This window comes from Struthio camelus, chromosome 9 (genome assembly GCF_040807025.1).
Source record: "Struthio camelus isolate bStrCam1 chromosome 9, bStrCam1.hap1, whole genome shotgun sequence".
NCBI classification, from domain to species: domain Eukaryota; kingdom Metazoa; phylum Chordata; class Aves; order Struthioniformes; family Struthionidae; genus Struthio; species Struthio camelus.
The window spans coordinates 17,785,055-17,805,645 of record NC_090950.1 but is presented as its reverse complement, the minus strand read 5'-3'; the positions used below and the strand labels follow the sequence as shown (position 1 = coordinate 17,805,645).

Genomic DNA, 20,591 nt, shown 5'->3' with positions numbered 1-20,591 from the left:
TCAGAAATATTGTAGTCTCTGTGTGTGGAAATGCTTAGACATCAGAAATGACAAGAAAGCTGCTTTAAATTCAGTGTCTGGATTCTGCTTTATTACACCCATGCAAGCCTGGGTGTTTGAATTGAGTCATTTTGCTTTATTGCTTGATAGAGTATAAATGAAACAATATTATTTTTACCCATTGGATTAGAAGCAGTTTATAAAACTCTACCTTGCAATACAGAAACCATCTCAAACACTGGGACCGTGCAGGGCCAGTTTCAGACAGAGGTTTTTTGTTACTAATTTATCTCTGCTTCCTACTTACATTTCTCTGCACTTCTCAGCTCCCTACCCCGAAATCACATCTGCTGCGAAGGGGTGAGGCAGGAGAGACCCACGCTTTGATCCACTGCCTCCCGAAACATCACAGCTACCTGAAATCCTCGCATTATCTATGAATTATTTAAAATATTTTCTCAAAAAAGATACATTTTGATGTGGAAATGTTGCAGTGCTTTGTGGAAATGGTAGGGAAGGTATCCCACAGCCCCATGCTGGATCCTGCACCTGGTGCGTATCTCCCGCGATGCCTGCGACTACGGACACCAGCTACGCAGTGCGGCAGCTCGGCTCTTTTGGTGTCAGTGGCATCATGAGGGAGCCTGACCAGGTATGAATGTATACATATAGAAAACTATATTACTCTTGTCTTGAGATATTCCATAGGGAAAACGGAGTCCCTTCCCTGCTGTGGTGAGCTGGTTTACACCTGCTTCTCAGCAGCAGAGTGCTCATGGAAGGGTCTGGGAGTTTTTATCCTCTTCTTTGGCTGCCAAAGGTTTTCCTATCGAAGCAAAGTTGCCTCTTAGATTGTTCAGTATGTTATTCATATTCGTCTTTGCTGTCTTACTGGAAGGCTTAAAACAGAATAAATGAAATATAGGATTTTGCTGGTTTCTGATCCACACGTAGTTTTTTTTTTGTTTGCTATTAGCTGTTTTGGCTTTCCCTATGCTGTCTTCATCCCAGCCTATTTTCAGAATGACGTTAAGTGGTGTAAATCCTGCTGTGTTTGAAGAAAATGGTGATTCTGTTATTCACTCCAGGAAAACAAGAACAGGTCACGATGCTCAATACTGCCTCACTGAAAAACAAGCTTCCTGGGTTTGAACTCTGAGAGGTTTTGTTAGAGCTAAAGAACAAAAATAAAACCCAGCAGAGTTTTCAGTCATACCCCAACCCCCTTGACAAGCAGGAAATTTTTGCCCTTCCCTTCAGCTATTTTAAGATGTCTAGACTGATGCTTCAACATGTGCTAACGGAGACTCCTGTCCTTCGTGAGTGATCCGTATGGAGCAAAGGCAATAGGGTGTACATCACATAAGACTAATTCTCATGTAGAGCAGACATGAAAATTGTCCTCAAGAGGTTTATGCAATCCCAGAATAAGGCTTTCAAATCATGATAAATGTATTGGTATTTAAGATGAATGCAGAGGCCATTTTTTTATTACTTGCTTCATTGGCACTTAATATTTGATTTCAACTTGGAAGTGCAGAGTTGGGTTTATCAGAGACATTCATCAGACATTTGGTAAGTAACACATGAAAGGAACTTATTAATGGAACATATAAAGTTTGAATGATTTTTTTTTTTGAAGCTGTATAGTCCCTGAGGTGACATATGTGCAGGGGAAGCTATATGCTCAGAGCCAGTGTCATTTGTAGGTGAAGGGTTTGACTAACATCGCTGGTGAAAAAATATCTGGGCCCAAGCGAAGAAATTCTGCCTCTCCCTATCTTACTGCTTTCTCTGATTCCCCTTTTGAATGAAAAATCCTGTAAGTCCTTCACTGCAGAACTTCATGATATTTTGCAGAGGACAATCCAGCATAGTTTTATGGACTTTCTAAGACTTTTTACAGATGGGAAATCTGCAGATGTCTTTAAGGTGAGTTGCTGTTCATCCTTCTATCTTGGTAGTGCCTGTAGGTGTCTTTTGGGATGGTAACATTGCCCAACCCAAGCACAACATCTCTGCACTAAGAAGTAGCACGGAGCAGAAGGGTCGATGTTTCAGGCTCTTGAGCTCATGAGGCCAGCGTAGCATAGCGTGAAGCAATGAAGATTTACCAGCTTAAGTCCTCATGCAAGCTCGCTGCAGGTTTTTCTGCTGATTCAGGTACTGCAAATACACCTGCTCAAACTAATATATTAGAGGTTATTGTAATACGCTCTGTGTGGCCATTGCATGGCCTGGCAGAAGTCAGACAATTGTCCTGACTTAAAGTTCTCCTATTGGTAGAAATGAATATAACTGAGCAGAAAAAATGTTGTATTTTTAAAGGATTTCCAAGCTAGGGGGCAGAATTCAGCAGAGACGGGAAGCTGTTGCAGTCAGCTTACACCAGTGTTTAAGTGAGCCCATCAGCTACTAACTTTCACTTTGCATGAATTATCATGCCCTATTCTGAGTCCTCCTCTGTGGACAGTAAATGTGATAGACTAATTTGGAATGTAGTTTTAACTATTTTTAATTCATACACTTGTTTGGAAAAAAGCCATTATTCTATCTCTGCTACTCAAGGAGAACAGAACCTGCTTTGAGAAAGCAAGGCCATGTGTCTATGTCACAGAAACCCTAATAAAAATTAAAGGAAGGACATGTCACAGAGGTATGTGCAGGAACAACAAAGGTATAGTCTGCACAGACAAGCGGTGGGTATAGAGATGTCAGATGCTAAAAAATTATGCGTGAAACCTAACATCTTTTGTAAGATTTGGGATAAATGTATCAACCAGCTCATGTAAAAGCAATGGTTCAAACTGGGTGAGAAAGCAATTCAGCCAACATGTTGAACAGAAAAGTTAGAAATAGTCTTTAAAAACTAAAGGTGCTGAGTTCCAGCTGAATTTGTTTTATCCCCTGGCTGATCTGATGTGAACCAGAGAGAACAAATGTTGGAAGCATATAGCTCCAAATAGAGCCACTAAGAATATTTTCCATGGTACCTAAGCTGGTAGATCATGGAGATGTACAATGATGTGAGTTCTTCACATGAGGCTTCCTTATGGCTTGATAAGAAGCAACAAGCTAGTTTGAGAACAAGAGGTGACAGGGACACCGAGACTAGGAAGACCTCATTCTGTCTCTGCTGCACTATCAACAGACTCCCAGTTCATTAGGGGATGCAGTTGTAGCTAAAAACCTGTGGTTGCCATTAGTGAAAGTTTTATCATTGCATGCTTAGGTACCCCTGCAGGATGCATGTGCTCACATTTACTCACTGTACATCTAAGTCTTATTTAAATAAATTCTCTCTTAAGCTGCATGAGCAGAGTAAAAGCAGGGGAAAATGTAATTTACAAACCCAAGTTGTTCAGTGTACACAAAAATTTGGCCTTATATCTGTTACCTTTAATATCCCAGATTAATGTATGCATCCAAATCAGAAAAGCCATGCAGTTCCTCAGCTGAAACAGGGGACTTGTGCTTCAAAACCAGCCTTGTTCTTTGTTTTCTCAGGCACCATACTGTGTTATGCTGTTCACAAACATATCAAGTGCCACCTTCAGGCTGTTTAGCCTGTTGCTCCCACTACTCCTATTGGAAAACTGTTCCCGATCATCACTCTTCTGATGTTTAGAAACTGCCTATTAATTTATAGCCTTAATTTGTTTATGGTAAGCTGATACTCAATTATTCACGTGCCAGCATTATCCCCTAGCTTAAGAAGGGCTTCACTTTCCTCCTAGTCTTGTATTTATGAGGAGTAATCCTATCTCTTCTTAGATTTTATTTTGCTAGACTAAACAAGCCAAACAATTTGCTGGATAAAATAAGCCATTTTTTTTGTGAAACGGGCATGCACTCCATTCCTTGCTATCTCGCTCTATGAAGTCTGAACTCATTTCTAACCATGGCTAACCAGACTTGTTCCCAGCGTTTCGAAAGAGGTCCCACTGGAGACTTTGCTAATAACATTAATGCTCTCTTGGCTCCTGGCAGGACTTCACATCACACATCCTACCACTGCAATGGCTTTCCCATGGCAGCATTGTACCAGAAGCTTGTGATCTGCTTGTGTTTGACCACAACTGAAATAAGCATACGTTTCTGTAGACCAACAGCATCTTAACCAATTGATGGAGAATACGTAGGTCTGAGGGTTTTGGTCAGTCTTCTACTTTAATCTTTTTTTTCTAGTTAACTGACAATTTGCAGAGCCCATTATTTCAATATGCCACTGGTCATTTTATAACTTTCATTTTAAAGTCACACAGATACACAAAGGAAATTTCCTGTAAATGCTGGGATTAAGCTTGAGAATTTGACTGCAAAAAAGCTAAAGCATTCAGAATAATGGGTACCAAGTGACTGCAACAGGTCTACGATATTTCACCTTTCAAATACCTATTCAAAGGCATTGCTTTATGCAAGGGAGACAAGATACCATATTTGCAGGAAAAATGACTGCGTGTTTTTTTCTTTTGAGCTTGCATTTTCAGCCTCAAAGCTTCATGAAACTATGGTAATTAGCTTGGCTTATTGGCACTGAAAGTAAACAAAATTTACAGTGCAAAAATTTGAAGAATGAAAAATAAATATCACTAAACACAAGAAGAGCCTTGGTTTCTGCACTACAGCAAAGGTTGAAATAGTTCTGGCTCAAGTTCAAATATGAATTTTATGCAGAAAGAAAGATGAGAGTTGGTTAATTTTCATCAACTTTTTCTCCTTCTATACATTCTAAAATGCCACCCTAATATCCAAAATTGTTAAAATAAAGATCTTTCTAAATGCCACATTTCACTAAATTCTGGCTGAATGAGCGCTGGGTGGGAGATGGATCACTTTGTTCCAGGGAAGTTTCATCCCATATTACAGGGAAATTACTTAGAAGAAAATCAATTTCTTTTGAACCATTTAGTAATGCAAATTCTTTGAAGCTCTTTCTTGTCCCTTCCTAAAAGAAAATACCTGCCTCATTCCTCTCCCTCCCCTACCAACTAACCAAATCCTCGTTTAATCCTTGTGCTCAGCTGCAGACACAGAAACGTTGGGGTGAAGCTGCTCACTTAAATGCTTTCTTTACTTCTTGTTCTTCTCTGGGGACCAAAGAACCACAGAAAATTTTGGGAAGGTAGATGGGAAGTCAGAGACATCTCAGAGCCTACTCATAGCAGCAAATCAAAACTGAATACCTTGAGTGATAATAAAATAACTGAGTTGGTAAAAACTTGACTGATGGAACTCTTGTGTGGAACATACTGTGTCTACAGTGTTACAGGTCATTTCCTCCGCCTTTCTCTATAAACATGTTTTTCAAATTGGTTTCAAGTTGGTCCAGCTGCTTCAAGCACAGTATATTGAAAGCATATTAATATGACAGATAACTAGCAGCTGTTGCTGGAAAATTGACAAAGCAAAGGATAGATAATGGAGGATGAACTTGTGCTTTCAGTCACAACATCTTCCTGGATATTTTGCCTCTCTATGAGTTTTTTGTTGCAAAGGCTGGGCCAGTGACACTAAGAGGTCACTTTCTTTCCAGATTTAGCTCTAGCAAATGTAGTCCTGCCTTATGAGAAGCAGATATGCTGATGGACTCATTGTTCAAGGCACTGAATAAGAGAGAAAAGGTGTTCTGTATCTCTGCAATTGCTGCCACAGTTAAAAAAGATATTGTCAGATGTTAAATTTGCTTCTGATTTACACTTATCTGTAAAAGTATTTCTGTGTTGAAGATTTGGAGATAGTGTATGCAGCAATACACATGCTCCTGGAGAATCTCTCTGTTCCAGAGATGATCTAATCCTTTTTAACCGTATCCTATCTATCTCCTACCTCTTTAATTCAATATTTGTCTTAAAAACTGCTTTTTCAAATATAGGTCTGTTAAAACACAGTGAAGCTACAACCTTCACGACTAGGAGAAATATCATCTTTCCTTCTAACTATGGGTTTTTATTGTGTCTTGGCCAAAACACCGCACACTTGGCCTGAGAAGGAGAGAAAAACAGCACAATCCATTTAACTGGCAACGTAACTTTCTTACTTGCATTTAAACCTTACTTTCATTTAAGCAGGACCCATGCTGCTTCAAGTTTATTACTGTTACGATCCTACCAGTTTCACACAAGTGACATTGCCTGTGGCTGTCAACCACCGTACAGCTTCCTTAATAATAGACAATAAACAAACACCTATTTTGATTAGCTTCACTGTTTCAAATTTCAAATGCACTCTGAAAGCTTTTCATGGGTTTTCAAAAGCTAGTTATCGAGAAGAGTAATTATGAAAGTAACAATTTTCTCACTGACGCTATTTTTCTATAATTGAGAGTTAGGAAGTAAGAGCATTATGTTTCTTTGTATTTGTTCTACAGTATAATCTGCAAGGACTTTCGATTTGTGTCATTTTTCTTTTATAATTCAATCTGCCCTGAGGAACTACAGGCGAGCAGAAGGCTAGGAGACCTGAAGAACGCAGACAAACTATAAGCATATACAAGCAACCTGACAAACACAAAGCATTATAGAAATAAAAGTCTGCATTTCAAATAGGCTCGCATCAGGAATTCTTAAGCTCATTTCTGGAATAGGCCACATGGTTAGAGAAAGATTTGCCTTGTGTAGTATGTTTCTGCCTATTCAGAAATTGTGCTGACCTTCATTCCTTTCATAATTTCCTAGCATTACTGCAGCAATTACTTACATGGAAAAGTGTTTAATGTATGTTGTACTTCCTTTAATGCAGTTTAGCATCTGGAAACTTGAAGGAAACAGTCTGCTTCCTAGGGATCCCTTTCTGAGAACTGCTGACTTAGGCCACAGTGCCATGGAGTCACAAAAATGTAACTGAATCTATACATATTACAGAATATATTATACTGTATTATTAGAAATAGAATATTGTGAGTGCTGCGTGGGATTTTTTTAAGCTCTTTTAATACTTTCAGGTGTTCACTTAGTTTTTTCCAGTTGTCCTAAGTTGCACATGAATAAAATAGCTGTTTAAGGTTTATGCCCTTGCAGTAAAAATGCATTTAAAGTGCTATGAAGTAGCCCAATGCTGGGAAAGGTTTGTTTAAAAAGAAAAATTTAAGCTCCTTAAATAACATATGTGAAACGTTTCTTTTTGCCTTAGCGTCTCTGAAGTCCTGTTTCAATATTATTCAGAAATAAATAGCTCTGGCAGCTGAGCCAGGTTTCTGAGGCTGAGGGAGAGGAGGGAATTCTGTTTTACGCAGAGGGTCAATTGAATGAGAGGTTTTGTAATCTTCACAAGGTCTTCATTGCAGAATCCAAACAGTTTATAAGGTTTGAAGGATTTTACAAGCTCTACAGGGAAGATGATGAACTTTGTAATGCACATGTGTCCAAAACACAAGGGATCCATCATAAGGATGTCGCCATGACTCATGCCTCTTTCAGACCGTACTAACAAACAGCATGGAGCAGAGTTTTCCCTGACTTCTTTGAATGGTAAATTCCACCATCAGCTTTTGTAAGCTGTTTTTTGGGGGAAATTGCAAGCTCCACAAAGATTCACAGATTCGGAGGGCATGACAACACCTTAGCTTTCTCATGATGCCGGAAGGTATCTGATGGAGACTAAAATCTACCTTAAGGTAGTTCAAGAGTATCGATCTTAATTATTTCTTGTGAAACACCTGTTGGAGGACTGATGCCAGGCCGGGGCCGGGGCCGGGGCCGGGGCGGGGAGGCCGCAGGTGGGACTAGGCAGGGTTGTTAAGGCCGTTAGTGTTGGCAGGGCCCTGGCACTGGCTTAGGCAGTGGCTGGAGGAGGCTGCAGTGAGGGAGACTGCAGCTGCCCGGTCTGGCAGGGCTGCCACGGCATGGCCGAGGCAGCCCTGAGCGAGGGGTTCAGGCTCCTCTGTGGCCTCGTCCGTGCTGGGGTGCACCTGAGTGAGCTGGGACCTCCGTGGGCCTTGTGCTGGACAGAAAGTGAGCTCCTTGGGCTGGGGGAGCGAGGGGCTGGCGCAGGTGCCCCGCGCTGAAGCAGGCGTGTGGGTGCAGGATGCGCCGTGGTCTAGAGGGGGCTCGCAGCAGGCTGGAGCGCTGCGGCCTCGGGGGCCGTCGGCTGTCGGAGGCAAGAGGATGCCAGCGAGGGTAAGCTGATAATTTGGTGAGCTTTGGCATCACAGACTTACAAAGAGCTCTTTTCCCTTAACGCTGGCTGATGAACGACATGAATAGATGTTAGCGCTTCATGTTCATCGTCCTGATGGACGCCCTAACGTGGCATTTGTGAGCCGCGGCGGGTGGGTGGGCGGGCAGGGAAGGCGAGCTCTGCCGGCAGGGCAGCGACGCCGCGGTCTGCCCGTCTTATCTGAGCGCCTGCAAGGACTCACGTTGCGAGGGCTGTGCTCGTCGGGCTGGGAAAGAAAACCCGGGGCCAAACTCTGATCTCAGTTGCACGTGGGCCGCTCCCCGGGCGGGCGGCCGGGCTGCAGCTGGGCTCAGCCCGCGTCGCGCTGAGGCCTTGCCTGGCGGCCGACGGTGGGGATGGCACGCTGGAGAGCCTGCAAACCCCTGCTCCTCGCGCCGCGCTGGTCTCTGCGCTCCACCATCTGTTTTGCTTCATCCTTTTTTTTTTTTTTGAAGGCAAACCACAAATATTTTTTTCAATAGGGAGGAGATAAAGAAGAGCGCTTATGTTATTTAAAAAGTTCTGGTGTGGGGGGCGGGGGGAGAGGTGATTCCTCTGGTGTATAAAGTCCTTATATTTGGATTTGAGTGTTAATTCACAGATTGTCTCTCATTGTTTTGTTCCCAGTGTAGGAAATCCTTTGGGGTTTTTTTCCTCCTCAGGAAATCACATGTGGTGATGTCTTAGCTTGATTTATTTTTATTTGTGTATCTAGCTTTGCACAGAATTGTCGTTCACAGTCGCGTTCTTAATGGAGACTTGTGTTTGAGGAGTACTTTATAAATCGTCAGTGAAACTTTAAGTCAAATTTGTTGAGACTTTGTGGATGCCCTTGATACCAGGGTGACAGGTGTGATGTAGTAAACTAAGTAGCTATCCTAAAGGGTCTGTGGTCAAAAGATCGTATTATGTTATTTCAGTCCTGAAACAGCCTGAGAGGAAATGTATTCTAGTAGCAAAGAGTGAAGGGCGTACAATGTGGTTATACAAAAGCCAGGTCAGCCTGAACGTGGTCTTGTTACTTCTGTAATGCTTTGCATTTCTGTAGTACTTTTCTGTCCTGGCTTCTAAATGCATGTTACACAGACGCGAAGGCAGCAATGCACGTTGAGAAGAAGTTACAGCCCTTCTGTCTTCCTTGTTCTTGAGACGACATCAAAGGAAAGGTTTAAAATGACTATCAGAAAGTGTGTTTAAGCTGTGGTGGTTTTTAAACATAGTAAGACTTCTTCAAAAGGTAAATAACTAGAGAGTGTCTGAGCTTATCTCAGAATCTACTCTAAAAAGAAATTCTCATTTTTCATGTAGTTGTCTGGCGGCTCGGTGATTCTGGTATATCTGAAGCAGGATTTTCAAACATATGCTATCTTGGTTTGGGGTTTCTTAATTAGGTAAATGCCAGCTTATAGTTTTGCTTTTTATTTAGCATCATAAATGCACACAGGAAGTTACAGAGCAAATGCCTGGATAAGAAACGAGTCCATGCAATTTTCCATTCTAAGATTAGACATAACAAAGTCAGCAACAAAGCAGGGGAAATGGGTGAAGCGTGGGTTGAAAGAGGATAGGGAAATCACAGATTATATAAAATGATTGCTTTATGTTTCTTAGAGCTGAAAAGGATGAGGTTGTTTGAATTCTAAATCCAAATTCAAAAGATTTTAAAAGATAGTTATTATTTCTCATTGTAGTGTACACTTGAGCCTGGAGGAAAAAATAAATGAGGGAATAGGGTGCAGAGGATCATCCAGAAGAAGTAAGGTGAAGTGAAGGTGAAAGAAAGCAGATAGATAAAGACTGAATAAGAAAAAAGTACAGGGGTTTGGGGAGAGGGGGAATACACTGGTGCTGTGCTGGCAGCAGTGTTATTGAGGTGGTCGCTCACAGATGGGTCACTCGGAGGCAATGCTAGTACGGAGTAATGTGTAATCCATGTGTATCAGTTGGGGAACTTGTGCTTGATGCTATACAGTATGCTAGAGGTCCTAACCCTCCATCTATTTGTGGTTGTACTGCTGCCTTTTTGGTATGCAAACCTTGCCTGGATGTCCCAGCTCTGAACTGAGCAAGTCCAGGCACTCGAGGAGGCACTTAGGAGTTCAGCCTCATGCTAGTGCAAGGTGAGCATACCACCTGCAACGGACCTGGGGCTGCTGCCAAGAACACAGGCCCTGTCATAGGTAGGGCAGCCAGCTGAAAAAGACCACATGTGGCACTAGGCATGCCTGAGCACGGTGTCCTTGCGGCGCTCTGCTCTGATGGGGCTCTCTCCTATTTGTATGCAGCTCCATGCTCTCACTTGAAAGAGTGGGACAGGAAAACCCTGCTTGTTCTAGAAATCAATGGCATGAGCATAGGTGATCCCCTCTCTTTCTCCTGGACAAAGCGGCCTGCAGTATTTGCCCGTTTGAGAGATCTATCTGCTTGGCTGGGTGGAAAGGGGCCTGCTGCGTTTCTACCTGGCTTCTGGTTGCATGCAGGTGGATAGCTCTGAAGAGGTGTTTGGAGTTAAGCCACTGTCTCTCTGAAGCCTTGAGCAAATTATTAGGGAGCTTAGGGTTACAGTTAGACCTGGAATAGATAACTGAAATAATGTGATGAAATGAAAGCCAAGATTCTAATGTCATTAAAAAGACTAAGAAACAGGGCCTTGTTTTGGGAACAAAAGAAGTATGTGCCTGGATAAGGAACAGATTAACTGGGAGGACCCTGTGAAGAGGAGAACAAGAGACTATGATGTTTGTTTTCTCATTTAGAAGAGGCTCAATCACAATAAAAGGCGGGGGGGGGGGGGAACTTCAGACTATTTCTCAATACTGCTTTTCTGCATTAAGCAGTTAAGCAAAGCAGTATATTAAGATATAGTTGCTGCAGGGATATCTTGTGATTTTTGAATAGGTTAATGACAGGGAAGGGACTTGATCCATGTGATGATGTGTCAGAACTATGGTCCCTGCTATGAAGAGTTTTAAGTGTTCTCTGTTTTATGCAGATCTTGTTTTTCCTCTTGGATTAAGATCATACAACGCTTCACATGCCATGACTGAGTAGCAGTAACTTTTAGCTACTAAGAAAAAGTTAAATCTTTGTCTGCATCAGGGTACAAATTTTACTGAAGTGTTTGAAAGACCTCACATAGCATAGACTTTATTATAGTACTGATTTTTTCCCCCCTTTTTTATCACACTTATCTTTCTGTAAGTGCATCTGGCTGAATTTAATAAAATTGTTTCCCAACAGCCTTTTCCCTAATAATTCCTTCACTATAATTGGGTTATATGTTTTCCGCTTTTGTACAGTACAATGTAAGTACTGGGTACTGAAGTGCATATTATTACTTTGAAAACTCTGCTTGGGTGACAAGAATTAATTACAGTTCTAAATTATTACATAAGTCTCCTATTCTACAGTGGGAGTTTGTGAAATGCTGGCACTGGATAATTACCCAGCGCTAATCTGTCTCTTCATTTTTGGATAGTCCAAAAAAAATTTTATGTTTCATTTCCTGAAATAAACAAAAACAGCTTCTGAACTGCCAGAAAATAACAGTCGTTCTTGAGGGCTGATCATTACCAGCCTTTGTCATGGGGTTGTAATTGTTTCATGAGTTCTGCTTCAATCAGAGGAGAAAAAGGCTTAAGTGCCAATAAAAGTTTTTATGCTGCCGTGATTTCCTCCCACCTCATCTTCTTCCTCCCAATTTATGGCTTTATTCCACTGTCTCTGTTACTAAGCAACACTGTACATGGTGTTAATGCAAATTATTTCAAACTCTCTGATACTGAGACAGAATAACATCAGGTTAACTTCCTGATTAATATATGCCACAAACAAGTGCTATGCACTATTTTAAAAAAAAAAAAAAAAGGATGATAGCTAGGAAGTGCCTTATAGCAAAAAGGAATAAAATATTTGATATTTTTGTTATATTTCTTAGCTTGCCATGTCTGTATTTAATGCATCCTTTCCAAGCAAATGAATTCAATGCCTGGCTCCACCATTTTGACTTGACCTGTTTTGTGTTGCATAGCTCAGTTGTTTGCACAGTGCTTATCCCATGAAGATACAAGTAGTTTTCTTGTGGCTGCATGCTATATTTTCATATGTATAAAAGAGGAGACAAAGTGATTGTTCAGATGTATTTTTGCTTCCCCCCCCCCCCCCCCCACCTAAAATTAAAGGTTCTATGTGCTGTTTTCAGGACTTAGTTATCTCTCTTCATTCAAGCTGACAGTAAAATCCCAACTGACGTCGGTGGGAACAGGATTGAAACAGTTCATGATTTTTGGATAAACTTCTTTCACAAGCCACAGTACCAGTCCCCATATAGGTAAATCTCTCTTATATTGTGCATTGCAGGTGATTGCATGTTCTTTTCCTGTAGTCTTACATACAAAGTCTCATTTTATAGGCTATAGAAATTATAACTATGTCCATACCACAATACCATTTTAGATGGAAACAAGAGAAATAGATTTCAGTGGAGCAGTACAGAAATCATAGGAGTGATGTTTGGACTGTTATGTTTGCTCACTGGAACAAGTTTGATAGGCTTATGGCTCGTGTTTTCGGAACTGCTTTGACTTCACTGCTCTAAATCAATGACAAGGCTTGCTATTAAAAGGTGGGATCTTAAAGTCTAAGTCAAAGAGTTTAAAGTAAACTCAAATGCACGTCTGCCTCTAATTACTGCCATGCCTGAGCATTTCTACTTTTCAAACAGCCTGAGGTAACATTGAGCCTCGCTTTGTCCAGACAGGTTTTCCCCCCTTTTAAAGGGAGCTAAGACAAGTTCTTACTCTGAAATCTACTAATTTTCACTGTATTGAAAATACTAGTGTGCCATGCAGCTCTAAGAACTGTATCTGCAGCTGACCCTTCTTCAAATTTTTGGATTTTTGTTTTTACATTTTTTTCTTCTGTGTTTAAAAAATGTTATTTCCTGTTACTGAGAGAGGTCCACTGAAGGAGAAAGAAACACTGAAGAGACTGCCAGCAGAATGCTGTCAACAGACTGAATAATAGAAAGGAACTAGTTTAGATTTTTAAATTGTGATTAAGTTAGGATAAATTTGTGCATAAGAATGCTAGTTTGTTTGTTCCAACTTGATAGTGACCTCCTGGAAGAAATGCACAGCACTTTTGGGAAATCAAATGTTTCCCAAACTTAAAACATACCAAGAAAGTCTTAGATTCCTTTGTGTTCTGTGAAAATGCACGTTAAAACCAATGCGTTATAGACCACATCCTTAATACTGTCCCATGTGTTTTCCTCCATTGTTACAGCAGACTTAACAGCTATGCATGGAATATTCCCTGCAGATTAGGGAATGAGCATATAATAGAGAAAACAAACTAACTGTAGATACAGTAAATTAAATACAAGCCTCTGCCAATCCTAAAAACACGCCACACTGCATTTGGTGTATATTTGCAGCACACTGGAGTGCAGCAGTGACACAGACATTATACATGCTAGATAGCCCTAAGTATCGCATGTTATCAGGAAATGAAATAATGCAGGCATGACTGTAGATGAAATATAGGGAAGACCCTATCTACAGTAGAGTTATTCCAGGATTTCACTGCCTCTGTGGCTATATTGAGCCACATGAGTAAATTTTATTTGCAGTAAGTGCAACTGGACCGCCTAAACATGCGCCGAATGCAGTACTGCTCTGTGCGAGTGTGGATGTTCGGTGGTGGTGATCTGCTTGTGGCTGGAAGTTATGGAGCTCTGCAGTATCTATTAGCCTTTCCTGTGACATAGGCAGATCATCAATCAAATACTATCACAAGAGCGATAAAGGCCTATTCTGTCATGGAATAACCTTGTTAAAATATTTGAGTTAAGCTGGCAGAAAATTTAGCCTCTAAACGACTCCAAGATAAGCAGTGGAGTGTAAGGAAAAATTTATCTTGCGTGTAATTTATACTAAAGTTTGCAGTCTTCCCCTGGCTGAAGGTAAGAGGACAAAATGGGAATGACTTTAGATTGTTTTTAAATGTACTGTATACTCTTCTAGCGTTTGACAGTGTCATGATTCAGGTTTCCCATTTAAATCCAATGCTTACTTGTGTGTCACAATATTGAGCATTAAGGTGGTTTTGTGCTATCTGCCAAGCTTTTGGAAATTTATTTGATAAGCACATTAGAAGCGAGTGCCGTAGGAATACTGAAATTAGATACTTAAAGTATAGGGGAAAGCATGTAGGAATCCTTGGTAGGAGATTATTTACACTGTAGCAATAAGTACAGTGTACTTTTCTAATAAACATTTAAAGTTTTCTTTAGTTAACACGAAATTGATTCACAGGCCTTCTTGATCAAAACAAAAATTGCATTACAATTTCAGACTTTCTGGGGTATGAGGTATACAGATAACGTACACTTCCATGTGGATCCAGCAGTCTTGTCAGACCACCTGCTTTCTTTGTTCTGCTACCTATGTTGGGAGCTAAAGCTAAAAACACCTTTACTTTGGGTTTGAGAAACAAAACTTGGAAGAAACAAGCAACCATGTGATGTGAAGATTAATTTGAACCATCACTTATTTAAATGCGTTTTAGGTTGTTTAATATTTTCCACACTTCAAAATATGATCGCTCTGTTACAGATAATGTTTCTGTGAAAAATGGTTACTTTGTTGCAGAATTATCATTGTTAGACATAAACCTGTCTAAAACTTGGTGAGTTTCTCTGAAACAGCGCAGTGACATATGTTATCCACTCTTCTGTAAAAACTGAAGTCATACAGAAAGTTACCATAAATACTCAGAGAAATTCAAGAATATCAGAAACAGCACATCCCTATATCAAACATATATACACACTGGACTGTACAATACAGTCCAGTGTATAACAAAGCATGCATTTCTGCATGATTCTTTGCATTTTTATTTAGAGTAATCATCTAATTAAATTTCACAAAAAATCACAAAAACATTCACAATCGTCTAGTAGACATAATTACATCTCATGTACATACCTATTTACACCCTGTCCCTGAAAGGCATCCTGCAAATCATACACATTCCCTCACTTTATAGGTCCCCCCCGACAGAAGGAGGGCTTCAGGTCTGCAAACTTTTGTCGACCTTGAAGGTTTTTTACAGTGCAAAACTGAATTCTTATAAAAGCTCTCTCTCTCTCTCTATATATATATGTATATATATAAAAGCTATTTGATAAATGAACAAAAACTTGTGAAAACAAACTTATTTTAGATCCCTTAGTATTCCAAAATTGTTCAGCAAAATTATATATAAACATATATAGTACTATAACATATAATATATTGTGAATTTATTTTATCTTTTGGTTTGTTTTCTGTGTTTGTGTACTGTGTAATAAACTAAGGAAGAGGAAAAGCTCAGGCTAGGTAGGCAAAGGTGATATAGGTCTATATGCAGTATATTGTCTTCCTTTCCTGGCCATATAATTATCTGATGGGTTTATAAAGAATAACGTGACTTTTTTCCTTAAAGAACTGTCAATAGCGGCACATCAGCCGCTGATATCTCATACACATTCATTCACCAAAAATCTTTTGGCTATTCATTTGATTTAATAAAAATGGCTGAGTTTACATTTACTTGAGAATATTAGTTTGAGACACTTGAAAATACGGGGAGAGGGGATTTCCTCCCTTATCTTTGCATAAGCTCCCAACATAAAATCTTCCAGTATTTTGCTTTCTACGCTTCTTTTTTTCCTTCTATGAGAGAAAATCTTTTTGGTTCACTTTGTTTTTATTAAAAAAAAAAAAAAAAGAGTTTATCTGCAGAGTGAAAATAAATTTGCAATTTTCTCGTTTGTTCTGTAGCAATCTGTCTTCTATCCTGTTCTAACAACCTTTTTTTTACCCCGCTCATGCTTGATTTTAGCATCACAGCACTGCCAGTATATAGAGTAGAAGAATGAGTAAAATACATACAGCTTACCTACTGGATAACTATCTTAATTTCTAAATATTTTATGTCAAGCCTATAACGGTTTTACATTCTTCTCCAGTGTGCAACACTACAAAACTGAGTATGAGGTGGCTTTGCTAGTGATACGCAGGATTAAATTCAATTTGATTTTTTTGTACATATTTGAAAAGGAAATATTTCTTCCATTCTACCACCCTTTTGGCAAAAAAACAAAACAAAAAACCCCAACAACTGTAAAGATGCTGGAACCTGATCCTAGTTTCGCTGAACCCACCGGGGGATATCCACACTGCATAAAGTGGCACTGCTTAAGAAGAAAGCAAAGCTTATTTGAAAGGGGTGGGTTATTCAGTTTATATTGAATATGCTGGGACAGGTAGCCTGAGTGTGGCTTCTCAGGACTAATTGGGCATAATTTAATGTGGCCCTATATTTGGCATGCTTTTCTGGGTGAATCTCTCCCTAAGATAGCTGTAGAAACTAAATGAAGTGAAATGTCTTAAATTCTGCCTTTAAACTCAAAGCTGTATATAGGAAAATTAGCAATTTGTTAAATATCCAGTCCAAAGAAACTTAACCCAGAACAAGCTAAGCTGATTAACACGAGTGAATTGCTGACCCTCTGTTCTGCGTGCAATTTTGGAGTTAGCTGGTGCAGAGCTAGGTGAGTTTCTCTCCAAAGTTATCCATTATGGATTGCAGACACAACCTGTTCATCTGCGAGGTCAGTGGGAGCTGGGTTAGACTCTGTAGTAAAAAGAATGAGGAATGGTGGTACAAAATATTACAACATTAAACAAGGTACTTCAGTACGGATGATATTGCCTAAGATAAATAGTTAGAGATATACCGATAATGCTTGAGTACTTACAATGAGACAGAAACACTTATCTCTATTTTCAGTGGATTAATATAGCAGTGGAGACGTTTTTGTGAAAACTATTACCCATTGACGACATCTGTTTGTAGTAATACTCCAGACAGTAGAAGTTATGCTCTTATACAACAGTAGTAAAACAATTACAATATAAAACTATTTCTATTGAAGTAGAAAACATTCACCACTGTACAAATTGTGACTGCACAAAGATATTTAAAAGAAAACAACATCTAGTTCTTGTTGCTGAATTTAACAAGTACTTGTAAAGCCGCAGGTCACTGCGCTAGTGCGCTAAAAGGATCATGTAATGCTGCTCTTAAACATGGTCTGCACCCGTTTGCGTGTCCAGCCACATCTGCAGAAGTCAGCAGTGACAATGAGCTTGACAGCTCTGCCATGAACAGTCAGGATTTGTTAGTTCAGCCTTGGTAGCGAGGCCGCTGGTGCAGCGGGCTCGATGACTGACAGAACGACCTCATCGCTCTGCGCAAGCTGATGTGCCCCAAGCTTGCAAGGTGATGCTGAGGAGCAGAGCTGCAGACCCTGACCTTGCGAGTTGGGTAAGAATGGTCTGATACATTCCAAAAGGGACAGGATGTTTTTAAGAAACTAAAGGAACCCCTCAAAACTTTCTTAATGCTTAGCAGAAATATTTCTTATGTTTTTTTTAATCTGATGCAAAAATAAAATAGACTGTTTATATACAGCACAACACTAAATATTTTCAAAATGAGCAAGTCCCTGCTTTAGGATTTATCATTTCTTTTATTTTGCCTTTTTCCAGTATTTCTGACTCCTTTCCATGGCAAACTTCTCTCTGGGAATATTTGCAATTCAGTATATTTAGAAAGGCAGTCAGCAAGATGAATCATTGCTGAAGCTATGCAAGCAAAACTGAACCAAACCTGGAAATTGCACTACATTCTCTGCTGCCGTCACAGTTTCAAGCAGATGATGAGAACCATCATCTAAATAATGATTTTGGTTAAGGAAAGGGACTTTTGACCTGATATTTACTCTGCAACATCTTGATTAACTCTGTGAACATGAGGAAATTTTTAAGCTAAGGAGCCAAATTAATCTCCACTGTATCTGTGATGATTTTGCTGGAATTTAGGCTAATCAGTGCAGATATATAAATATCTATAAAATATGATTTAGGGTAGGTCCATAATAGGCAAGCAAGTAAAGAGTACAGCATGAAACAGGAGTCATATTAAGTATTATTGTACAATAAATAGAAATAAATATTATTCATGTATATGTCAAACACAATGTGATTTAGAAACTATTCTGCCAGCAGAGAGGAAGTATTCATTCAAACAAGCCAACAGAATATAATCGTAATAGAATAGGAGCAGATAAAGCTATTCCTGTGTTTAGGGCTGTGTGCTGTCCCCATGAACATTGGTTTGAGTTCCCACACCCGGAGAGTACAAGGAGAGATTTGGAGTTTGTCAAGTATCTTTCTTTGGTCATTCAGAGAATGAAAAGTGCTTGGGATATTTCTTTTAAAATAGTATCGCATTATTGCATCTTAATTAACTTGTGTGTTCTTTAAGCTAGTAGGAGTTTGTTCTTAAACACATATAACTAGTTCTTATTTTTGTATTGAATTAGGAAGGCTCAGCCCCAAGCTCTTTGGTCAGTGAGAGCCAAATGCTCCTGTAGGCAAGGAGTAGGATCTTGCCCCAAAGGATGTTCTGGCCGTCTCCTGCCTGCCCCTCTGTAGTGGTCACACAACAGTGGCCGGTGTCTGTAATTGGTACCCAGAAGTGGGAAGATCTTTGCTGCTCTTATCTGTTACTTATAGATGATGCACACACAGAAAACAAGTCTTTGCCTCTTGCATGCTGGAGAGCAATGAGACCTAAGTGCTGAAATGGCACAGTGTGACTGGACAGGCCTGATCCTGCACTCCATGGTGCTGCTGCTCTGTGCGCCTTGTGTGCAGGTCTCCAGCACAGCATTTTCAACAAGTAGAGCGCAGGGGAGTGTAGTGCTGAGCAACGTGGTGTTTCTCAGTGCCTGCGTTTTTTGCAGCCGCGTGCATGTTGAAAGTGGTGCGGGTGTGCTGAGGGAAAAGGGGGCTCTTTGCGTAGCCGCCAGCTCGGGGCTTTGCGGGGTGCCTGGAGCTGCAGCACGTGGCTGTACCCAGCAATGCTGACTCTCTGCTCTACAAGAGTTCACTTTGCTGCCTCACAGCTACAGTTGCTGCAGAGTTTAATCTGTGGATTTAGGTGGTTATTTTTCAGCATCTACTAATTTGCTTTTAGTTTTAGCAAGCACTGCCCTATGACCCACTGCATTTGGCAGCTGATGACCATTCTCCTTGCCCTGAGGAGAACAAAAACTTTCCAACATTATTTAACAGCAGCTTTGCCTTCTGCTTGCTTTGCCTATCAATTCAAGGTCAGTCTTCTGTTTAAAGCACACCAGCTGTAATTCCCTCCTGCCTTTCCTGCAGCCTCCTAGCCAAGTGCGCGTGCCCTTGGTTTCCCCCTGGTGCAGACAGGCACAGGTGGCACTAGCAGCTAGGATGTGCAATCTTTTAAAAATGCAGGATCAGGCCTGAAGTGATCAAAGTCATTAACTTCTGTTTTCTGCTGTAATACAGTCATTTTTATCACGGTCACTACTGATTCTGCTTCTCTTTCTTCCAGGTGATAAATGAGTCCTTTCATTTGAATAGTTAGATAGCACTTCACAAATCTGCTTCTGTTTTCTCCTTGGACTGGCTGGCACTTGTAGTAATGCAACCACCATTTTGGAAACGAACCATCTATTGTGATGGTCTGGGACACTGGATGTTGGTGACCAAAAGAATCAGCTGGTGATGGGGTAAAGCTTGCTTAGCCCCTTCCTAGGGAAGTTTAAAAACGAACTCATCCATCTAGGAAGCAGCTATTTCTGTAGGAGTTGCACCATAGGAAAGGATCTGCAGATCCATCAGGAGGCAGGGAAAGAGTCTTTCATCTTAAACTTGTCATAGGAAGAGACACCACGAAATTTATGGCTGCATCCAGCAGGTGGCAAGCGCAGCACATTGAATTATGTCTAAGAAACAGCTACATCTGCCAGGGAAGGCTCCCAGTGCTGCTCGGAGCGTGTGCGTGTGTGTGCGTGCATGAACAAAACGCCATACAGATAAATGGCAAGCTCCGTTAGTCCTTCATCAGCTCACTGAGTGCTGCGGTGGTGTAACTGCTCTGGATACTATTTGTAATGCACAGGACTGTTGTCCTATTCATTTTTATTGACTGATTCACATGAATATCTAAGGATAGACAGAGGCTAAATGTAACATATTATATATAATGAGAATAATTTACCTGCCTCTTTAAATGACATGTATCCAGGTTTCAAATTCTCAGCTATTAGCCTACTATTAACATATTAAAATAATGAGCTCTTTAATGTAAGGTTCATATAGTGCTTTAGAAGTTTTACTGAATCCTCGCAATGCTCTTGTAAAGTATGTAAGTGGAGACTGTTCCCATTCTGCAGCTGGAAGAACAAAGGCACAATTCAAGAGAACTGCCTTAAAGTAAATGAATAAAAGATCAGGACGAGGCATCAGGTTCCCAGACCTGCTCCCAGTCCCATTTTTAAAGCATTA

At 40.4% G+C, this 20,591-nt stretch overlaps 1 long non-coding RNA gene across 1 annotated transcript in view; it reads left to right on the top strand.

The window, feature by feature from the left end:
- The first annotated feature begins 7,790 nt into the window (after positions 1-7,790).
- The window catches only part of LOC138068196 (uncharacterized), a 45,258-nt gene continuing 32,457 nt past the window's right edge, over positions 7,791-20,591 (top strand). The window contains exon 1 of the long non-coding RNA XR_011142890.1: positions 7,791-8,117. This is a non-coding gene — a long non-coding RNA (uncharacterized lncRNA). The remainder of the gene's footprint in view (positions 8,118-20,591) is intronic.